Genomic DNA, 24,186 nt, shown 5'->3' with positions numbered 1-24,186 from the left:
GCAACTAGATTTAGACATTGTACTCTAAAGGCATCAATTGTCATCTGAATGAAGGACCATGAACGAATACCATGTGTTGAATTTCTGAGGAAGGAAGTGGCATGACAACCTTTGAATATTCCTTGCATAAGAAAATCCTTTTAAATTCATGAGGCTACCATAAGCCAACAGGCAACTTTAAGGAATGATACATGTGCATGCACACACACACACAGCTAAGTTTAATATGGACAGGAACATATAAAGAAATTACATGCTGACAATTCTGTTACAGATATACACATACATGCACACAAAACAGCATGTGCTTATATGTATGCATGTACTAACTTTTGGTGATCAGAATAACCCTTTTATTTTGATGGAGTATTTCAGCATGCATTGCTTAATGAGAACTGCTAATCTACTTTTAACATTGAAAATAGGATTTGTTTGATAGGAATGATCCTCTAGTATAGGGGTTCTCAAACATTTTTATCCTCAGAGCGCTTTTTGAAGCAAAATTTTTTTGTGGAGCCCCAAAAAATGTTTATATATCATATTATAGATAATGTATAGATTTCAGGCATGGGCAAACATTTTGACACATTATATTTTAAAATTTGACAGACAGACTGGACCAGTTGCAGATGGATGAAGAGTGTTTGTGTGAACTAATTAAAAAATGAACAAATTCCCATGCACACTCCACACATCTCATTTATAGTGCAAAAAAGGGAGAGAAAGAAAGAGCAATACAATATTCAAAATGAAAAACAATTTTAACCAACATAAACTTAACAGTATTTCAATGGAAGACCCCAGGGGTTTTCCAGTCCACCCCATTCTGTCATGCAGGAAAAGTACAATCAAAGCACCCAAAGCAGATGGCTACCCAACCTTTGTAATAATAATAATAATAATAATAATAATAATAATAATAATAATAATAATAATAGCAACAACAACATCATAGGCCATCCAGTTCAACTCCCTTCTGTCATGCAGGAAAAGCACAATCAAAGCACCTCCTGAGCAATGGAAGGGAAATAGGGTTTTGGAAGCAAGGAAGTAAGGTGGAAAGGCTTTTTGTGGCAAGGGAGGAAGGGGAAGGGAGAGGAGCAGAAAAAAAAGGAGGGAAAGCTTGAAGGGGGAGGAGGGGGAATAAAGGAATGTGCTTCTTGAACAATAAAGGAATTTACTTCAAAGTAATATTTTCACTATAGAAGCTTTCATCAGAAAAGCCAATGTCCTATTCTGCTTAATAGTGCTCTTATCAAGAAAGGAGGCACTGAAACATCTTCCTTAGAAATAGGGACTCTGTTTTATATTAAAGTTGCTGCATATTGATATGACACCCATGAGAAGAAAAGAGATTGTTTACATATCAATTCCCAGCCTGAGTTTATTGAATCCATGCAGGATGACTAAATATAGTGTTCAAGAGAGTGACTGAGCTCTAGCTTAAACCTTCTCACTACATCCCTGTGGAATGATTTAAAGTGCAATTTTTCAACCCTGACACTTAATCCATGGGTGTAAATTACTCTAGGGACCAATCAGTGCTCCATTATTTAATACAGAAGCTAAAAACGATGCTGCACTGCTTGTCTCTTGCAAGCTCATGTACACTGCACTTATGAAGCCATATGTTATAACGGAAATCTTGAAAGCAGACAGAGAAATTGGGTTTGACAATTTGAGCAATTTTAGAACAAATGAAAGTCTAATAATTTCTTAACAGATGGAGCATATTACAGAAATGCATTGACAACTGTAAATAAAATAATACATTTAAGCAACTTTTATGGAACAAAAAGATTCCTCAAATAGACATCAATGATGCAATCTGGGTGATACTTACATGTACGAAACGTATGGAGAAATTATGGTGACCATCATACATTTTTTTAAAGTTGATTACTGACAGTTATCTTGCTTAGATATTTACTTTTAATAGTTTTAACTTTCTTAGTTGTGGTCAATAACTGGTTACAATAGTTGTGAAATTCTGAGAATTTCATTATCATAATTTTTTGGTTTGGTCAGACAGAATCTAGTGCATTCGAAATATTTAGGGCATATTTATATTATTTACTTGTCTTGTGTCCATGTGCTCAGTTGCATGAAAGCGTGAAAAATCATTGCTTCTCTTTATGAACTATCCCAATGTCAGGAACTGTTCTCTCTTAATGTAATCTTACTATTTATAAATGTAAAGACTTGTATTTATACAACATTATACTATGTGGAACTGAAGTCATGTTCACTATATAATGTTGTGCCCCTTTTCCTTGTGAAGCTTCCCAAGTTTTCAGCTGAAGAACTATAAAGCAAATTGATAGTCCAGGAAATAATCCACTCATTTAAAAATCCACTGCTGAAGTCCCCATTAAAATGAACAAATAACTGAAGATTTAGTTTTGAAGACTAGATAAAAAACGTTGGCAAAAAATGATTTGAAATGGGATAGTGTGTGCGTGTGCATGTGTGCGCGCGTATGTGCGTGTGTGTATATATAGTTTCCATCTTATACTGAGTTTGTTCCTTCTGTTGAAAGGAAGATCTAATCCAATGAATACCAAATGGAAAGCAAAGTATACAGTTCAGTACATTCAAATGTAAATGAACGAAAAAGAAAGGAGAATCTGTGAAAAGGATTATTGTACAGAACCACTTCCTTGAGGTTTTACTGAAGCCTACAGACAATCAGACTTCGTACAGTAATAACACAAGCTGCAGTAGGGAGCCATGTAGTTTCCACTAACATTGTTCAGAATAATTGTGTTTCTACTAAGACATTGTGCAAGAAAGAGTGAGAACTAGGTTATCATTTTTCCCAGCCAAAAAGCAGTGGATTTAATCTTTCCCAACTGCTTTTGAAAGCTTCCATTGATAGCACTTGTTTTAACGATAAGGCTGTCTTTGAAAACATTGAATAAGATCACTCTTAGGAAAAAGACTGAAAATGATTATAAGGAATATCAAACAGAATGTCAAACCCCAAAGGCTTTCATATACGAGCACCTTTCCATATGTCCCTATGTTTGTGAGTGTTATCAATTGAATTAATTATTGAGACTTTCCGTTATAAAGAAACAATATCGTTTTCTGGCTATACTAATTCATAATGTAGCAGATCATATTTATTGCTCATGTCCCCCAGATTCCCTCCTTTTGGCAAGAAAAGCAGAGAAAGGGTCTCCTTAACAAGGCTTCAAGACTTGGCTTTGCTGAGCTCTGTGTCACTGCTAACTGATGTCAGAGGAACTTGGAGAGGGGAGCGGGGATGTAGGCCTCTTAAACCCACACGTTAGAGTTTAGTCAACATCTCCAAAGTCAGTTTTCATTTGAAAAAGTCTATTTTTTCTTCACCTCCTCTCTTCAAAAGAACCCCTTGCAGCGTGTTCTCTAACTATTTTCCACCATTTCTTTGTGATGCCCTTTGTTACATGTTCCCCAGAATGCCAAAAGAATGCAATGTAGAGAATACAAATGGCTTCATAGCCCACCCAACTTGTAACTGTGACACAAATACATAGAATCATAGAATCAAAGAGTTGGAAGAGACCTCATGGGCCATCCAGTCCAACCCCCTGCCAAGAAGCAGGAATATTGCATTCAAATCACCCCTGACAAATGGCCATCCAGCCTCTGCTTAAAAGCTTCCAAAGAAGGAGCCTCCACCACACTCCGGGGCAGAGAGTTCCACTGCTGAACGGCTCTCACAGTCAGGAAGTTCTTCCTAATGTTCAGATGGAATCTCCTCTCTTGTAGTTTGAAGCCATTGTTCCGCGTCCTAGTCTCCAAGGAAGCAGAAAACAAGCTTGCTCCCTCCTCCCTGTGGCTTCCTCTCACATATTTATACATGGCTATCATATCTCCTCTCAGCCTTCTCTTCTTCAGGCTAAACATGCCCAGTTCCCTAAGCCGCTCCTCATAGGGCTTGTTCTCCAGACCCTTGATCATTTTAGTTGGCCTCCTCTGGACACATTCCAGCTTGTCAATATCTCTCTTGAATTGTGGTGCCCAGAATTGGACACAGTATTCCAGATGTGGTCTAACCAAAGCAGAATAGAGGGGTAGCATTACTTCCTTAGATCTAGACACTATGCTCCTATTGATGCAGGCCAAAATCCCATTGGCTTTTTTTGCTGCCACATCACATTGTTGGCTCATGTTTAACTTGTTGTCCACGAGGACTCCAAGATCTTTTTCACACGTACTGCTCTCGAGCCAGGCGTCCCCCATTCTGTATCTTTGCATTTCATTTTTTCTGCCAAAGTGGAGTATCTTGCATTTGTCACTGTTGAACTTCATTTTGTTAGTTTTGGCCCATCTCTCTAATCTGTCGTTGGACTAAATGAATTCAAAACAGGGTGATTTAAAGAAAAGGTTGAAACATTTAGAGGGCGGTAGGTGAAAAGACAATAATTATTTGCATCATTTTTTGGCCACCCTGGCAAGTCTCTGTAAGGATCAGAGGTTCTGATAAAAGAACATTCTTTCCTTCAGGCCTCCTCTTTTAGAGTTGCTTGCTAATGCTAAATCCCCATGAAGTTAGTGATGTAATATTTATAGAAGGCTGTATTTTAGAATCATTACGGCTAATGATCTATCATTATGTTTTTACTTGTACTGTATAAATGCTTAAAGCTCTAATACCATTTCTATGCTGATTTGATTATTTTTACCTAGGACTGTTCACTAAAATCCATATATGTGGCATTTAAATTATGTGTTTTAAGCCAATTCAAGGTAATATATATGTGTTATCTATGTTTAGAGATACAGTATATTGAAGTATAGCAAAGAAACATTACAATTGAAAAAGTATACAGAGGTGCTTTATCATTTACAGCTCCTATAATGTATTGCACAAAGCTTATGATTAGTATTTTTTTAAATACTTCAAAATATGTTGCATGAGTATTGCATCCCCAGTGAATTTCTCTGTCTCTTTCTCATTTTCAAAATGAGTACATATATTCAACAAATTAATTTTTGAAGAATTTCTAGTTGGGAGTGTTTTGTTCATATTCTCCTTACTGAACATCAATTGCAGCTACCTATAAAGAGTTAATGAGAAGAAATATATGCCATATAAAACTGACTGTTATATAATCTGGAGTCTTGTGAGGTACATTCAGTGAAGAATTGCTACCACTAACAGATCTTTAAAGTTCAAGTTTCACAATGGTCAAAATGTCAGGCAATATTGCTTTGAAAATAAAATACCGCCACTAAAGACTCATGGGACAGGGGTCTAAAGATGCTTGATGGGGTCACCGTGACTGTACCTGAAACTGCTGGACATACTTGTGTATAAGTCAACCTCATGTATAAATCAAAGGCAGGTCCTGGGCTGAAATCATGGATTTTGATATGCCTGGTGATTAATCAGCCCTGACCTTCTGGTCACCACCATTTTCCCTTCCAGGCATTCATTAAAGGCCAGAAGTAGTGGCATGGCAGGAGAGAAGAGAAGGTTGGTACTTTTTAAATATTGTTCTAAGCTCTCCTTTTTGATAGTGCAGTACTACATTTAGGGCCCTTCCACACATTCATATAACCCAGAATATCAAGGCAGAAAATCCAACAATATCAGCTTTGAACTGGGTTATCTGAGTCCAAACTGCCATACAATCCAGTTCAAAGCAGATAGTATGGGATTCTGAACTCCACCAATGATTATTATTTTTTTATTATTTACTTTATTTGCAATCCGCCCCTCTCAGTCTTGCGGCGACTTGAGGCGGTTTACAAGGCAAAATTCAATGCCACAAAATACAACACAATTTAAAACATTAACTTCAATAAAATCATAACAACAGCAATAAAAACATAATGGAATTGGACCAAATGTGGTACACAGGACACCCATGACCAACGGAAAACACTAGAAGGGTTTGGTGGGCATTGACCTTAAGTTTGGGAGTTGTAGTTCACCTACATCCAGAGAGCACTGTGGACTCAAACAAAGATGGATCTGGACCAAACTTGGCACAAATATTCCATATGCCCAAGTAAGAACACAAATGGAGTTTGGGGGAAATAGACCTTGACATTGGGAGTTGTAGTTACTGGGATTGCTAGTTCACCCACAATCAAAGAGCATTCTGAACCCCACCAACAACAGAATTGTGGCAAATTTCCCACACAGAACACCCATGACCAACAGAACATACTTAAGGCCATCCAATCCAACTCCCTTCACCAGGGCAAGAAAACATAATCAAAACCCTCCTGACAAAGAACCATCCCGCCACAGATATAGATATTAGGCCTGGGTAACAACACAAAAATTTGTTTCTAAAATCGTTTTGTAATTGGGGTTTTTTTTTTGTTTCGATATTTAAAATAATTACAAAATTTTCCAAAAAAAAAAGTTCGGTATTTACGAAATTTCGTAAATATTTACAAAACATTTTGTAAAGATGGCGTCCTTTTTTTTTCAATATTTTTTCAATTATTTATTATTAATTATTTATTTATTAATTTAGTAGAATAGGGAGGAGAAATTAAAATTATTATTATTAAATTTAAATTATTATTAAGGAGGGAAGGCAGGCACTCACTCTGGCGAGCCCTCTCGCTCGCCGCTCGCTCTCCGCTCGCCCGCCCCTCTCGCTCGCCGCTCGCCCACCCCTCTCGCTCGCCGCTCGCTCACCCCTCTCGCTCGCCGCTTGTGGGGTTCAGAACGCTCTTTGATTGCAGGTGAACCATAAATCCCCGTAACTAAAACTCCCAAAGCCCTTCCCTGACAGATGGCCATCCAGCCTCTGTTTCAAAGAGTCTCCACCGCACTCCCTCTGGGGCAGAGAGTTTCACAGCTGAATGGCTCTCACCGTCGCCACTCGCTCGCCCCTCTCGCTCGCCCTCTCGCTCGCTTGCTCAGCCGGCGGCATCGGCAGGCGGCCATCTTACGTATTTCCGAAATGGACGGAAATACAAATTTTTTTGGCGCCTGCCGTTTTGATATTTAAAAACACTTCCGGGTTAAAAAAAAAGTTTTGTAATCGTTTCGTAATTTAAAAAATAACGAATTTTTAACGAATTAACGAATTAACGAAATGAATTGCCCAGCCCTAATAGATATGTATGATTCACACACAGATATAGTATCATAGATTTGAAAGGAATCCCTAAAGAAGGACAATTATATGTTGCGTGTTCCAGAGTAGGCAAACCAGACAATTTCTACATCAACACTGACAAAGAAACAACAAGAAATACTGTTTATCCACAAGCATAAAGAAATTACATATATTAGAAACCAACACTTTCTCATTACTTTATTTTCCAGATCACCAGACTGGGCCACAGTAATACCTGGCAGGGAACAGCTAGTATCTCTAATATTATATTTGAAAATAGCCAAGAATCTTATTGGATGAAAGCAGATATTTCAGGCTTCTGTGTCTGGCATATAAATTGCAAGGTTACTAGGGTTGCCACATGAAATAAGGGGGAAGGCCCCTGCCTGTTTGATGGTTGGGTAGAAGACATAACTTGAGCAGGCATTGCTTGTATAAAATGTCGTCTTCACTTTAATAAATAGTATAGAACATGTTTGGCTTGTGTAGGGAGTGATTCACTTATTTTAATTAAAACAAGTGTGACTTTGCTTGTAGTAGTGTAGTTATACCAGCTTCGAGAAAAAAAAGGCTTCAAAGAAAAGTCAACAAAAATCTTTTTTTAAAAAAAAACTGTCAAGGGAAAACAAAGGCTATGCTATGTTTGGCAACTTGGTACTATTTCCTTCCCTAACTTTTTTTGTTTTGTTAACATCCTACTTATTAAGAATATTTATTTCAAAATATATCCTGCAGATTTCAGTGTGGCACTTATTTCCAATTTGGTGAGCTTAGATCTGGGATAAGGATTAGTTCTTTGCTTTCAGTACACCACTGGAAACTCTTAATTGGCATATTTACATGTCCCTTCAATTCTGTTTAATCATGGTTCCACTGCCTTTGACAACTCTGACTCGTTTCTTTTGAATTTTAACAAGTGTAACCTGTTGATTTTTATCACCTTTCTTGCTTTTCTTCTTGGGATTTATTCTGGGTGAGTGCCAACAATGTGCTGCTAGTGTTACTCCTTGATCAATGAAGTGTCCCGAAGCCAAGTCTTCATTCTTTATTACATTGTGTCAGCCAGAGGCTTTAACACATTGAAGCTTCTGCTGTGTTATTTTTCTTCATTCAGTATATCATCCCCAGGGACCTCCAGCAAATAAACAGATTTCGTGTCCCAGGGATAAGTCTGTACTGTGGGCATTTCCAACTTTGCCATGCACCACTCACTTAAAGAGTGTGAAAGAAAATCATACAGGGGGCAGTACAGTCTTTGCCTTCCTAACACAGTGTTAGAGATGGAAAGTCAATTTGTGGTATGTTGCTCACAGATACCTTGCTCCCCATTTGGAAAGGCTACGGGGTTGCCCATTTCACACACATAAATCAATTGCAAGCTAGACCCTTCTCATTGTTCTTTAATGGAGAGAGGAGTGAGAAAAAGCAAGAGGAGTGAGAAAAAGCAGTGCTGCTGTTACTCAGAATATATTAAGATCAGTGAGCTGTATGGCCATGTTCTAGAATGTTCTAGAAGCATTCTCTCCTGACATTTCCTTGCATATATGGCAGGCATCCTCAGAGGTTGTGAGGTCTGTTGGAAACTAGGAAAATTGAAAATGCTTCTAGAACATGGCCATACAGCCCTAAAAACCTACCACAACTCATTGATTCCAGCCATGAAAGCCTTTGACTATATTAAGATCATTCTTGGAGACTGCAACACCCTCAGTCAGTCAGCAAGTATGGTTAGTAGTAGTCCGATTCTTTGCTGCTTCTTAATAGGCTCCCACAATAATTATTTTGCCTGCCTACCAACATGTCTCTCCCCACCACTTACATTTACCATCTTTGTATACGGCAGTAATGTGGGTATGAATGCTTTGCCCATAATATCATTCCAAGTAATAATAATAATAATAATAATAATAATAAGTTATATGGTTTATTTTTGGGCTCTTCATTCTTAGTGACTTAGAATTCAAGTGAAGGTGAAATCATAGCCAAATGATTTGAGGAGCAACTGGGGTCAACTTGGCTTGCAAATAAAATCTGTCTTCCTTTGAATTTTTAGACAGATTTTATTTGCAAGCCAAGCAGCCTTATTTTTCTTATCCATAAAATATTATTTGCCATTATGGTTGAATCTCCTGACAAAGGATATCTGATATTCTAATTAAGCTATCATGTAAAATGTCAGAAATATCAACTTCCATAATCTTCCTGTAGGACTGAGTATTATGGTAAGTGCTTTGGGGAACTGTAAGGGCACTGTTGGGAGCTAGAGAAACTACAACTAAGGCATCAGGTAATGGATATTGATCCTGATACTTTTGTTAAAGGGGAAATTGATTGTTCTGTTATGGACTTGTTGAAGTGTCTTGAGGTGCTTCATAAAATCAGCAACATGACAATTCTGATAATAATTTTTATGCTTAGGTAACAACCACAATCACAATATGTTTGTAGAAGACATCAAGAGGGAGTTTATACTGAAAAGTCAATTAGTAAACTAGTTAATCTGTTATATGTTAAAACAAATTGCCTTTTTGCTTTGGGGGATCAACCAATAGACTTTTCTACAAAATCTTCAGTGATCCAGAGTTGTATAACCTCATTTCTTTTTTCTACTATGTGTTATTTATTTATTTACAGTATTTATATTCCACCCTTCTCACCCTGCAGGGGACTCAGGGCGAATTACAATGCACACATACATGGCAAACATTCAATGCCATAGACATACAGCATATGTAGACAGACAAACAGAGGTTATTTAACTTCCAGCTTTCATGAAAGTATTCTGGTCCATTTGTGACAATGATTTAGTACTTCCTCATTCTTTGTTTGCTTGCTGGAGTTTTTATGGTGTCATAAATTAGTTAAATTAGCCTCCCCGCATAAGCGGTACCTAACTTTCCTACTTGACAAATGCAACTGTCTTTTGGGCTGCATAGGTCAACAGCATGCTATACTATTTATGGTCAGGAGCTCACTCTGATGTGGGCAGCCTTCAAATTCATGACCTCTCAGTCAGTAGTGATTTAATACAGCTGGCTACTAACTAGCTGCACCACAGTCTGGTCCAATGCAAGTTTCTTTGACTCTTTTCTTTAGTTTTAGCCTTGTTAGACTGGTCTAGTTGTTATAATCCCTTATTCTGATATGTTATACAGAAAGTTATATGGCCATATGCAATATAAATTTAAAGTAATCATATTAAAATGCTGATAAATGAAATCAAGTGGAAATAAAAGGAAAGATAAGTGCCTATATTTTCCCCTGAAAACAAAACAAAACAAAATGGTGGTGTAATATATTTTAATAAGACACTGATTCTATGATAAATTTTAATGTATGCTGTTGGCAAATAAATTTCATATTTAGGCTGCTGTCTTGAACATGTTTACATATGACATAAACTTGCACTCTGGGATATGTCATTGTTCCACTTAGTATATTTTATATACTCAGCTCGATTTTTAATGAAATAACAAAACAACTTTGTACAGTTTCCTCTTGCCATTTGCTTCAATTTCAGCAGAAAAACACAGAAACGCGGCCTGTATAATACACAGATGGTTTCTGATAAAGGTTTGTATTGTTGGTAGGGTGGAAACGGTTATTAGCAGGTATAAACAGATCTTCAAAATACTGCAGTAGAGCTAATTATGCCAGCAAAATCTTTTCTTCCACACTTGCTGAACCACAGGCTAGGGATGTGGGAGGAGAGGTCATTAGGTTCACCTTCTAACTTGAAATTAGCTAATTTCATGCTTTTCAGCCAATACAAAAACTGAAACTCAGTTACCTTGGGAAAATATCAATTCTCTAATTTTTTCAATGTGGCTCTCTAGGTTTTTTTTAAAAATGTGTTAAAATGTATATTTTAGGAAAATTGCACACAACAATGTGTACGTAAGTCAGATGAACATTAAATGCATTATATTAGGAAAACTGCTTGCAAATTACGTCACATTGTTTACAATATTTATGTTAGGATAATATTTGTATTAGGAGAAATATACATATATAAAAATATATTTTGAAAAACAACCAACATAAATAAGCAAATCTAAATTAGGATGGGACTTTGAGGCACTATATTTCAGTGGTTCTGGAAGCTGTGTTGGTCCTAAACCAGTCTCTATTATCAGTAATTAACTGGATTAGGGTGAACAAATTAAAACTTAATACAGATTAGATCAAGGTGCTCATGATCAGACCAGGGAATGAAGATTCAATCTTTGCTGGATGAAGTTATACTTCCCCGAAGAAACAGGTTTTCAACTTGGTACATTTGGATTCATTTCTGAGCCTGGAGATTCAGGTTTCTATGGTAGGACTGTATTTGCACAGTTAAGATTTGCACACAAGCTATACCTATTCCTTGAAATGTCAGACCTGGTCATGGTTACACATGCCTTAGTTAGATTCTGTTTGGAATACTGTGAAATTATCTACATGGGCTGCCTTTGAAGAATATTTGGAAACTTTAATGGGTCAAGTTAGCTCCAGAGACTTGCTACAGAGAGTATACAATTGATTGTTTAATAATTAATAATAATAATAATAATAATAATAATAATAATAATAATAATTTTGTTATCCACCTCTGGGCTCAAGCTGGGGTACACATATATTCAAAGACAGATATGAGATTAAAACACATTAAAATAATTTGTACCAATAAAATATATGCTTAAATTGATTGTGCATGCCTTCTGGAAGAGATAGGTCTTTAATTGTATTTTAATTCTTACAGCTCATTTAGCTCTTAAATGTCTTTTGACAAATCATCCCAGTCTTGGGGCAGCCAATGAAAAAGCCATTTTGGTGAAAGTTGCCATTTATGTTCTAGCTGGTTGAAGTAAGAGTCCCTCAGAGGACCTAAGGATTTGGGGCATATTATAGGGGAGATGTGTTTTTCCCAGATGCTATTTTTAAAAAAATTGTATCAGAAGCAACTTGTGAACATACTGCAAGTTGCTTCTGGTGAGAGAATTGGCCATCTACAGAGACGTTGTCCAGGTGACACCCAGATGTGTTACTATCCTGCTGGGAGGCTTCTCTCATGTCCTCGCAAACTAGAGCTGACAGATGGGAGTTCACCCTGTCTCATAGATTCAAACTGGCAACCTTCAGATCAGCAACCCAACCTTCAGGTCAGTAGTCCAGCTGACACAAGGGTTTAACCCTTTGCACCACGGTGGCTCTTACACTAACTAGTGAAATGATTTTAGTATTTTAGTATATGTGCTCATAACCAATCTAGCTACCATATTTTGAACTAATTATAGTTTTTAAATTTTGTACAATGTATCAAACACCACTGGGAGATCTTAAAGCATCACACTCCTCCTGTCAGTGTTAAGATGGAGATTATCCACTAAGGCAACCATATCCTGCTTTGACTGAAAGACTTCCTGGAGTGGGAAAGCAACTACCTTCTCAATCACTTTGCCTTAAAAAGGAAGATTATTGGTCGGTAATTATTAAGCCCCATGGGATCTGGGTGCAGCCACATATTGGCTACTGCATTTTAAAAACAAGATGGAAAATTCCTCTCCCTGAGATATGCATTAATAATGTGTTTTATTTGAAATTGAATTGCATCTCCTCCCTGGATGCTAGCCAAGAGGGGCAAGCATCAAGGAAACAGGTTGTCTTCCTTATCTGGCCCAGAAGCATTTACACATCAGCAGTATTCATCAATTAAAACTGATCCATTTTAATCTTATTCACAGCATTGCTGGACACACCATTATCGACTTCTGCTCTAATGATGGTGTCTAAGTTGGCTCTTATAAGCAAGTTTTTAAACTGGGAAAATGGCCATTAAAGATTCAAACACAGTGAGCTACTGATGCTAAAGACCTATTTGGATCAGATCTGGGTTATTTGAAGAGTTGTATTTGCCTTATGAATCTACTTGTATTTTGAGATCTGCTAAGAAGGCCCTTCTGTCTGCTTCACCATCTTCACAGGTAAAGCTGGTGGAAACACGAGAGAGGGCCTTTTCTGTGGTTGCCCCTAGGGTTTGGAACTCCCTTCTTGGAGTGAGAGTCACAAATTAGTCGCATGAAAGGAACCAGTGGTGATGAGTCTCCATACTGTGCTCGTTCCATGCCGAACAACATGTTCAGTCCAGCTATTGTGGATTTGCTTACATGGGACATGTATTGCAAGATTCGTGCATGCAGAAGAGGCATCTTTGTGCAACATCTTTATCTTGCAATATGTGAAACACTGCCATGGAGGCTTGTCTAAAGAGAATCTGGTGGGACTTACATTGGACAATGCCACCTTTATTTTCACTATATGTTGAGCATGTCCCATCCTCCAAGGCATTTTCTGGATACCTTGTGAAGCTATCATTGTGGCATTATTTTGAATTTTTACACACATAAGTGTAGAATGATCTTGTACATGGTAGGCTGTTGCTATGCTTTTGAATATTCTTGCAGTTTTTGTCACTTCTAGCAAGCAAAAGAAGAGAGTCATGTACACTTAATAGAGTGGGGATATTGGCACAGCAAGAGAATATGTGGTCATGCCTAAGCCAACTCCATGATTTAGGTACATGGTGGGATGTTCCTTATGCACTTTTGCAAATTTTAGAATTCATTTCAGGCCCCAAGAATGGTTCCCTGCTTTTTCTGCTCCACTGGATCCAGATCAATATGAGGGGAGCTAAACCAGACCTCATCAGGTTTGTCTTTCTGACTTTTAGATCATTAATAAAGCTGTTTACTGCACTAGAGGCACCCAGCTATCTCTTGTTGCAGTGTCTTTAGCCTCTTTGCTACCTTGGTAATATTTGCTTAAGATAATGCTGTTCTTTTCTTTTCTGAAATGCACTGAAATGAAAATTTCTAAAATACCATGTGGATTAGCTGGATCATGATACCAACCTTATGACCATAAATCAGGAGATGAAAAATAATATCTTTCAATTCCCTTTTCCCACAAGTAATCAGGTGATTCCCAAGGAGTCTTATAATAGCTCAGTAGGCCTGATAGAAGCTGTCACTTTTAATTAGTTGCATTCTGATCAGTTATCCACAGAGGTCAGTGACAAAATTACTACTCATAGATGTTTATGCTGCTAGCAAGATTCCTACAATGACACCTATAAAAGATGTATTTACAGTCATTGTTGTGAAAGAAGCACTTGTCTTTTTCCTCAGTGTCTCACCAAAATATCTGCAATGCTAATCTTCAAGGATTAAAATGGTATTGGCAACTTATATTAATGTAGAAAAACCTGTAAAAGTGTGTCAGAACAGGTGCAATGATATGTCTATTTTTTCTTGCAACACATGTCCTTGATTTTTCAAATTCAATCCCAAATTATTGTTAAAATACAAGCAGGACTTGCATCATTAGGCAGAGTTTGAAACATGTACAAACACTAATTGTTCCAAGATCTTCTTTTAGTGTTATTACTGAAACATTACTTCCATGTAAAATCATTTTCTGTTTTAAATTTAAATTAAAAATGGCCATAAACAAACATTGCATACTCAGATTAACATATCAGCTAAACAAATTTGGCATTGTATTTTAATTAATAAAATACAGTGCATAAAATGAGTAAAAATAACCTCACTGGCAGTGTTGGGCGGGGGGGGGGGGGGGATCTCATTTTGTTTCAATAACCTCTTGTGATATTTGAATGCCACTTGGCAGATGGAGGGGAGGAAATAACTAGATATAGCATTACAGTCTCACTTGGAGAAAAGATCTGAGAACATCAGATAAATAGCATGAGGACAGATAAATAGCATGAGGTTAATTTTGAGGTCAGAAAAAAACTCTTTCCTATTCCTGCCTATCTCTCTGTGCCTTTCTCTGAGTTTCCACTACACAGTTCCTCCATTCACTTTTTTCCTTCCTGTAAAATAGTAGGGAAGAACAGTGTTGTGTTGGTAGGGAGCAACCTCCCTAGGTACTGATTAAAGATGACACAAAGAATACCTACAGGATTTGTACTTCTCCCAAGGAATAGTCCATTTGGTATGAGAACTTCTGAAGAAGGAGAAAAGCTGTAGGGGAAAAGGGAAGGGGAATTTGGAATCCTTCTGGAGATCAGAACTGAATCTGAATTGCAGAATTTAGGAGATTCAAAACACTGTATCTCCTTTGAGATGGACTTTTATGTGATTTCAAAGTTCCTTCCTCAGTCTAAACTCAGATAATTTCAATAGTATCTTTAGAGATGAAAAACAGTTTTCTGATATCTGCATCTCCATGCTTGGTATGACTAAAGCCCCTAGTAAAGCTGATTGTACTCTTTATTTCTTTTGGTTTATGCTGGCAGTTTGTTGTGTATAAAGACTCCTTTATACACAATGCATAATTATAACAGGCCCTTACACACTGCACAGTTACATTGCTATGATTCTGTTGGCGATTTGCAGTTTAATGAGAGAGTATTTAGAAATCTTAACCAGGGATCTCTATTGCCTCACTGACTAGAATTCCATAGTAGGAGGCCATAGCAGTTAAAGGAGAATCACACTGCTCAAATTGTGTACTGTGAAAGAGACCCATATGTTATGATATATATAAGGCTTTACAGCTATAATATGTGAGTAACACAAAGATGAAAAACTACACATTTTCCCCATATTTCAGAGAAAAGATGGTGGTCTATTAAAGGACAAAGATAGAAAATATATTGAGGACAGAAAAATCACACTTCTGAAAATGTAGCTGTGATTCATTTGCCTCCTTTAATCCATCTGTTGAATATTGAGTATAGATGCAATTTTCAATTTCTTCAAAATTATTTCACAAAAGTCTCCCCTTCTTTGCTTTGATGTTAAAGCCCATGATTCTGGAACAAATAGGAGTTTCTAGATAGGGAAATCTTGACCATGCTATGGGAAGAAAGTGTGCCCTTCACTGTTGTTACAATTTGGATCTAGAGCATGGCATTTTGTGTCTATTTTTAAACATGGTCATGCATAGATGTGCTTAAGATTACATGCAGTTTAGGAGAGGTTGAATATTTGAGGATCAAGTTACTACACTTTGTCCATTAAAATCCTGTTTGGAGGCATCACTTTGAATTTATTACAGATTTTAAGAAATGGATAGAATTTTTATTCAGGAACAATAGGACAGAAACTACCATCCATATGGCAACGTGATTTCTTTCTCCCTAAATACTGAGACAATAAGCTATTAGGGGAAATGAGCACAGAGCTTGCATACTTACACTTACTCACAATGGTACAGTACAATAATTTGCCATAAATAGCAAATGTAATTTTGGAGCCAAAAGCTATTTTTACTGAAGTTCTTACTTATATTTCAACCATTTTACGGTATGTGTAATGGGTTCTTTTCTGCTTTGAAACCATGTATTTCAAATGAAAAATAAACTCAGTCTGGTACTGCTGATGATTTATTGGAACTTTGTACAGGCTGCAGCAGACAACCATGACAGCAAAAGTTACAAATTTCACAAGAAACACATCCTTGTTTTTTCTTCTTCTAAAAATACAATGATTGGGATCTAAAGACTGTTGCATGCAGTGTAAAAAGTGTTGACCTTTGAAGTCTTTAATGATTTGGAACCAAGCTTTCCCTTTTATGAGAACAAGAAAAAGCAAAACTGATAAGATTTTTTTGCAATACAGATGAGTTTTTTTCAACAAATTTCTGCATATTGTCCAAAACTGCAACCCCCGGGTGGGCTTTAACAAACAGGGAACATTGGTTGGATTATTTGCATATTTTTCATTGATGAAAGGGTATGCTATGAGCCTGTACCTTGCTTCAGATAAAACCAGAAATAATTTCTGAAATTAAAGAAAACTCGACAAAACACTTTTGATTTCTGAACAGACTGTCTTGTCATGTCAAGCCATCTCTTGCTGAGAATGAGAAGATTTGGAAATGTTCTTCATACACCTTTTCTGTATTTTAATAGATTTATTTGTCTAGATATTTTAGTTCTCTCTACTGATTATTAAACACTTTGGAGTGTTGGTAACCCTTCCCCCTACCAGATAGTAAAGGTGGATGATTTTAAATTATGTTTAAATTGTTATGAATAACATTAGTTCCACAGGAAAATAAAATATTTTCTCTTCTTTTATGGTAAAGATCTACGTGTTCCTGGCTGCAGACACAGACTGCAGAGGAAATCAGAAGGCATTTACTTCTTGGATAGAGAGCAATGACAAATTTTGATAAAATAATTAAGAGTAGAGACATCATACTGGCAACAAAAATCTGCATAGTTAAGGCAATGGTATTCCCCATAGTAACCTATGGATGTGAGAGCTGGACCACAAGGAAGGCTGAGCGAAGGAAGAGAGACCCTTTTGAACTGTGGTGCTAGAGGAAAGTTCTGAGAGTGCCTTAGACTGCAAAAAGATCAATCCAGTCCATATTCCAGGAAATAATGGCCGACTGTTCACTGGAGGGAAAGATATTAGAGGCAAAGATGAAGTATTTTGGTCACATAATCAGAAGACAGGAAAGCTTGGAGAAGATAATGATGCTGGGGAAAATAGAAGGAAAAAGGAAGAGGGGCCGACCAAGGGCATGATGGATGAATGGTATCCTTGAAGTGACTGGCTTGACCTTGAAGGAGCTGGGGCTGATGACAGCTGACAGGGAGCTCTGGTGTGGGCTGGTCCATGAGGCCATGAAGAGTCAGAAGTGACCAAATGAATAAATGACAACGTGTACATGTTCTTTAAATTAGTCTGTTGCTGGTGATGTTGTCATTTTTAATCAATAATGTTTTTAACCATTTAAATTGATGTTATATGCACGCCGTTTTGAAATATTGAAATAAAGGGTGGTATATAAATATTTTAATAAATAATAAAACAAAGTATTTTTTGTGTTTTGATTTTTTTGCTGCTTTTTATTAACTATTGCAAGGTGCATTGAGAACATTTTATCCTTATAGCTAGTTCATAATTTGAACCATAAAGTCAGATTCTTTATAAAGACTTTGTATCAGATCTTAACTGCACACCTATTGTACCAATTTTTCTGTTCCTGTTGACTTTTTTGTTACTTTGAATGTATCTACACCGCATAACTACAGTAGTGTGATACCATTTTAATGCCTAACATTCTATTGTATTGGATATTGTCTCTTATGTCATTCTTCTGCTATAATTCTCTAGCAGACAACCTCTTCACCAAATTACACATGTAAGATTCCATGAGAAAGAGCAATGACAGTTGAAGTAGTGCTAAGTGGCTGTAATTGCATACTGTGGATATAAACCTTGTCTTTGACTAGAGCCTGTATTTCCTCCATGGCTTCTGACTGCAAGATTCTTTCCTCTGAATGATCTGATCTGAACTGAACTTTGATTACTTCATGTAAAGTTTGCCTTTGCCATGCACACTCTTAAGCTAGAAACTTCAACACACTTTATTCGAATGGTTAGCAACACATCTTTTTTTAAAAAAGAAATAATGATTGACCAAGGTACAGGTAACATTCTCATCTGGACCACAGTATATGGAGAGGTGAAACTTGAGCCTTCTCTCCCTAGACATGATCTTGGAACATAATCATGGGCAAGGGGGAAGTCACTGCTCCGACACTGCAGCTAGCCTGTGGAAAAAAGCCTGGTCTTTGTGCCAAATATTTCTCCCTTATGACTGATTTCAGTGCATTGTATATGCTGGGACTTCCTTTCCCCACAGGATTATATTGGGGGAGGGGACTGTTAGATTGTAAAACAGATTAAACCTTTGTAAAATATATTCCTTCTTGCAAACCTAGTGCTGTGTGTTAACATTTTAGGAGTCCAGATAGAGCTTCTAACCATGCAATAAAAATTCCTTACAGTTTGGCCTTCAAATACTGCCAGCTACACAATAACTGGCATACAACAAAGCATTGAGAATGTATCAGGATTCATGCAGAAGTAGAATGAGTTGCATAATCTATTGGGAGTTGCATAATCTATTGGCATTTCATATGGTATCTATTTTGCCTGGAATTCTGCAAGATTGCAGGTAGATTTGTTAACATATTATTTTCAAAGTCCTTTTATCTTTTCATTTTGACACATCAACATTTTTCCAGTTCTTATTTTGCAGCTTGGTTTTTTTAATGAAAAAGCAAAAAAAGATCACTTGGGTATTAAGAGGTCAGGAAAATACAAGCAGTGGCAAGTCCTCTTGTACACACAGAACACAAAAGGAGTCCAAATAACCTTTAGGAGCACATATCTTTATCAGAAAGATTATTTTTGTACATGTGTGGAATCAACTATGGGTTCAAGAAATACTATTTTTGGAAGAAGAAACATACTAAAATTCTTACTATATTAGAAATATCAAGTGTTTTGGGAGATGCAATTTTACTGATGTAACACATTTTGTATATTGAACCATCTGAATCAATTGGAATGTGACATAATATATCTCAATAATACCTTGATATCCTGATATGAAATTTGGCAAAAAGATTTGGCAAGCATGCCAGAAAAAAGACAAGATATTAACTTATTGATTGATTGAATGAATGAAAAGAAAAGTAATTTGTGATGAATTTGTGCAGCTTTTTCATGGCATTGACACCACACTGTGCAATTAAATAAAGTAGAAAAGTGATACAATTTAAGATCTTCCAACTGAAGGCTTTCATCCCCATCCCCCATCCCCACACAAATGCCAGACGTCTCATGCTGTCATGTGATGAAGAATGTGTTTTTAATATCACTAAATTGTCCAATGTGTATTCCAGAGTAGACTATGCAACTATTAAAATGTAACATTATATTAACTCCTCTTATTCCTTATGATTTGTCATGATCAGTTGAGTTGCTTGGTAGCGCTTTCTTGAAACCCACCCCTCCTTCCAGTTTTTGTTCTAGTGTTAATTTGGTTGTGAAGAGATTTGTATCTGGATAGAACTTCACTTTCACATATATCATGTCTACCTGTTTCAGATGATTGCTTTTTCCAAGCTGGATGTAGGTTACACAAGTTCTTCTTTCAGCAGCCCTGTTTGAATCAGCAGCTGTTTTGTTGAGAATGCAAGAGAATTTTCATAGAGAAGCAGTCAACTAAAACGAATGGTATTTCAAGGGGATTTGAATGTGTTTGACTGAGAGAAAAGTCCACTTTTTACAGTGCCAGAAAGTTTTGGTTTGATGGACAGGGGTTTATAGAGGTCTTTCCCCCAAGCTTCTGAAGCTTGTGACAGGTATGAAGAAGTCTCGCCACCAACCTCTTTTTGCTTTCATTCAATGCCTGCTTTAATTTGTTTTAAATCTAGTTTACATGTCATTTTAGATTTACATTATATGTTGCAAACTCTCCAGAGATCAATGGCTATTGGATATATGGAAATAAAGTTAAATTGATGCACAGTTTAAAAAATGTTCACATCAGAGTTATTAACCAACTTCAAAATAAATTATGATTTTTTAAAATGTCTGAGTCAAAAACTTCAATTTCCAATTCTATTGCATTTGTTTCTATGCACAACATAATGTATGTATTTCTTTTATTTATTTTTTTACCCATCAGGGTTGAATTTTGGAACTATAATAATCTATTATCCTCTTATTTCATTGAATTAATGGTTGAAACTATCAGCTACAGCCATTCGAATGGATACTTTCTCCCTTCAAAATAAGCAACCTGTATGCATAATTCATACCAATTTCAGTTGGCAGGATACAGCTTATTAATTTCTTCTCTTAATGTAACGTTTTAAAAATTATTTGTGTAAAAGCACAATCCAAGTTTGCATTGCACATATTTCTAAAAACTGGCTCTTGCCATTGTCTCATTATAATATTTTCATGAAAACAATGCTTTTCTTGCCTCCAAAAGTTTTTATTGAATAGCACAGTATGGAGTAGGTCATAGTCAATATTCTCTTCCAAATCCATTTGACTGTAAAAGCTTGTTAATGTTTTTCACCTGCGCTTAAGGCTGCAGTTATGTGTCTTAGCAGCATATCAAGGAAGTCTGTTATTTTCTGTAATTGTATATTGGCCTTAACCAGTCTTTCTGCTAAGATGTCATCCACTGTAATTTCATTCTACTAGTCAGCACTTCTACTAGAAGTACTTCAACCATGGTTTAAGATCACAGAGAAGGACAACTATCAACTATTCCAACTATCAAAGACAATGAAACTAGGAGCCAGTTGTTGAGGTAGGAGTACATCACGACGTTGTTGGTTCTGAGGTAGGCTGCTTCCTCTGCCATCACCTTTGTGAACATCCTTGGCATGGCCAGCAGTCCAAATGGTAGTACACAGAACCAGTATGCGCAGTTCCTGATGCAGAAAGCCAGAAATCTTTGATAGTTGGGATGTATTCCAACATGGAAGCACATTTTAAGTCCAATGTCCTGAACCAATCACTGTGTTGAAGCAGGGGAAATATAGCCAATATCAACACTATTCGAAATGGCTTTGTTTTTATGAAAGTGTTCACAATGCATAGATCTAAGATTGGATGGAGGCATCCATCCCTTTTTGGCAAGGTAAGATAATGGGTAAAACAAGCTCATCGTAAGGCCTTTCTGTGGAGTGGTGTTGGGGCTCCTTTGTGGAGAGTGTCTTGATCTCCTCTAGCACCAGTGGGGAAGGTGGAGTTCCTGTTGGGGGTAAGGAATCACCCTTGATTGTATAGCTGTATTTGAGGATGTTGAAGACTTAGTGGTTGTTGGTGACATTGGACCAGGGAGGAAGGGATTTGGAGAGACAATATCTGAAAATAGGAGTTCAGATAGAGGCTTGGGGACAATAGCAGGGAGGGGTTGGCTACCACAGCAAGGGTAACATCCTTTTGGAGCAAAAGGGACTCAGTCCTTTTGATACTGAGAGTTGACCAACTTGGAATGCTGTCAGTACCCCTGGTTAGGGCCCAACTGTTTGCATTGGTTAGGGGGTTTGTCAAAAAGAATGACTCTGGGATCAGATCCTGGGATATAGGGGCAGTGTGAAAGGGACCTTGGTGTTTCCGGTTAACCATCCAGTAACCCCTCTTTCAAGCCCTCCACTGTGTAGACTCATATAATACATTTCAATGCAGTATGCTGATACGGTGTTAAATGACAGTGAAGATGGATCTAAGTTTACAGGGTTGCACTGCAGTTTCTGTATCAATTGCCAGAAACAGACTCCTGCTGGATGATCATTTCATCTTGAGCACTTGTATCAGGGTGAACTCAGCATTATGTGATTTCATTTTTTTTACATCTGCAGGATTGTAGTGTTTTTTTTGGGGGGGGGGGCATTTAAACTATCTCTTTATCCAGGTTTTGGTTATGTCATGCCTAACTTATTTCAGTAGTCTATTGGAACAATTGCTTTCTTGATTTCTTCTTCCTTTATTGTAATACAGAACAATGCCATATGGGTTGTCCTCTAAATATTCATTATCTATTATTCCTGAAGATGTCTCCTCTTGTGAACAGTTCAGGTCAGAATCTGTTTAAAATGCTTGGTTCTTGTATTTAAGACCATGTTCCTAATCTCCCCTAGTACCTAGAATCTTGGCTAGCATGGTATATACCTAGGAATCTAAGATCTTCAGGAAAAAGGGTTATTTTCTGCTCCATTGATGTGCACAGCTCTATCATGTTCCAGCAGGTTTTTGAGAATGATTGGTCCCTAGAGCCTTCCCTAGGCCATTAGATAGTACTCTGTTCTGCACTTTATCAACTTCCCTGGCCCTATGATACACTGTTGCACCACCTCTTGCTCAGTTCTTTTATAGTTGGCCGCGTCCATTTTCTAATCCTGGCTGTTGGTATTTCAAACCCATCTGATGGAGTTACAATGAAATTAGGTTTTAATTTTGTGTGTGTATGTTTTAGCAGAATTTTATGTTTTATGATGTTTATTTAAATTTGTCTGTATGGTTTTCTTTTCTTGATATTGATGAGACAAGTTGTGGGGTGTTGGGGATTTCATTTTGTGTACATTTATAGTGTTAGATTTTAGTCCCTAATTGAATATGTTGATGTTCCACACTTTGGTGAAAAGAGCATTATAAATAAACACTGTTGTTGCTATTATTAATAAAAAACAGGGGCTGGGGGACAAAACAATAAATAAAAGTTACCTTTGATTATCCAAATGCTGGTACTGAACTGGAAAGGTACAGAGAGTATGAAAGACCATCCAAGTAACCTGTTTATATTTAGAAGGGAATGATGAATCTATTGTGGGAATGAATTGGATTATTTTTCCATATTATGTATGAAACTATTATTATGGTGCTTTTTGAAATTCACATTCTTGATCCAGAAAACCTTATTGTCCATAGTTAAACAACTGATGGCAGGCTCCTAATTGTGATTTCTAAATTGTACATTCAATTATGGAGGGAATATGCTTAATACCATTTTCTTGGGACCATGAAAAGAAAGGTTATTATTTAATGTTTTTGTATTGTATTGATTTTATATTGATTTTATAAGACTGTTTTAAATGTTTTAATTGTATATTGTGGATTGTTATGGCATTGAATTGCTGCCAATTTGTAAACCGCCTTGAGTCGCCTTCGGACTTGAGAAATGCGGGATAGAAATGTCGTAAATAAATAAATAGATAAATAATAAAGGTGCTATTGTTCTCATGTTCTCTTTAAGGATGTTGTTCTTGATAGGCATCTGGTGTGTTTTGGCAGACTAATCTTATGTTCTTATGTCTTAAGTTGGATTTACAAGTATGCATGTGTTTCTGTGTGCATTGCAGATTTTCTTATGATTTAGAGAACTGTATCTTACAACATTATGCTGGCTTAAAAGTGTCTCCATGAAATCATGACATCCTTCTAGTTAAGCCCAGACTATAAACACAATGTATTGGCCACAATCCTATTGGTTGATAAAGTTGTACTAATACAGGTGATGACAAGGATAAATATTCATGGGCATTGCAACATGAGGGGATGGAGGCAGATTTGGAAGTAATCATTGCCAGTAAAGCTGTCTTGTTGGCTTCCAAGCTGCTTGGAAAACAGAAGGGAAGATTTTATTCTAGAGGTACAGATGGATTACTCTTCAGTCCCATCACAACCACTATACAGTGTTCCATAATGTGCATTATACTGTCTTAGCAACATCTTATGCTAATATCAATAACTAGAATGATTGAAACAATTGCTTC

Source organism: Anolis sagrei, chromosome 3, assembly GCF_037176765.1.
Source record: "Anolis sagrei isolate rAnoSag1 chromosome 3, rAnoSag1.mat, whole genome shotgun sequence".
In the NCBI taxonomy this organism is placed as follows: Eukaryota; Metazoa; Chordata; class Lepidosauria; order Squamata; family Dactyloidae; genus Anolis; species Anolis sagrei.
This window is presented reverse-complemented; position numbering follows the sequence as displayed.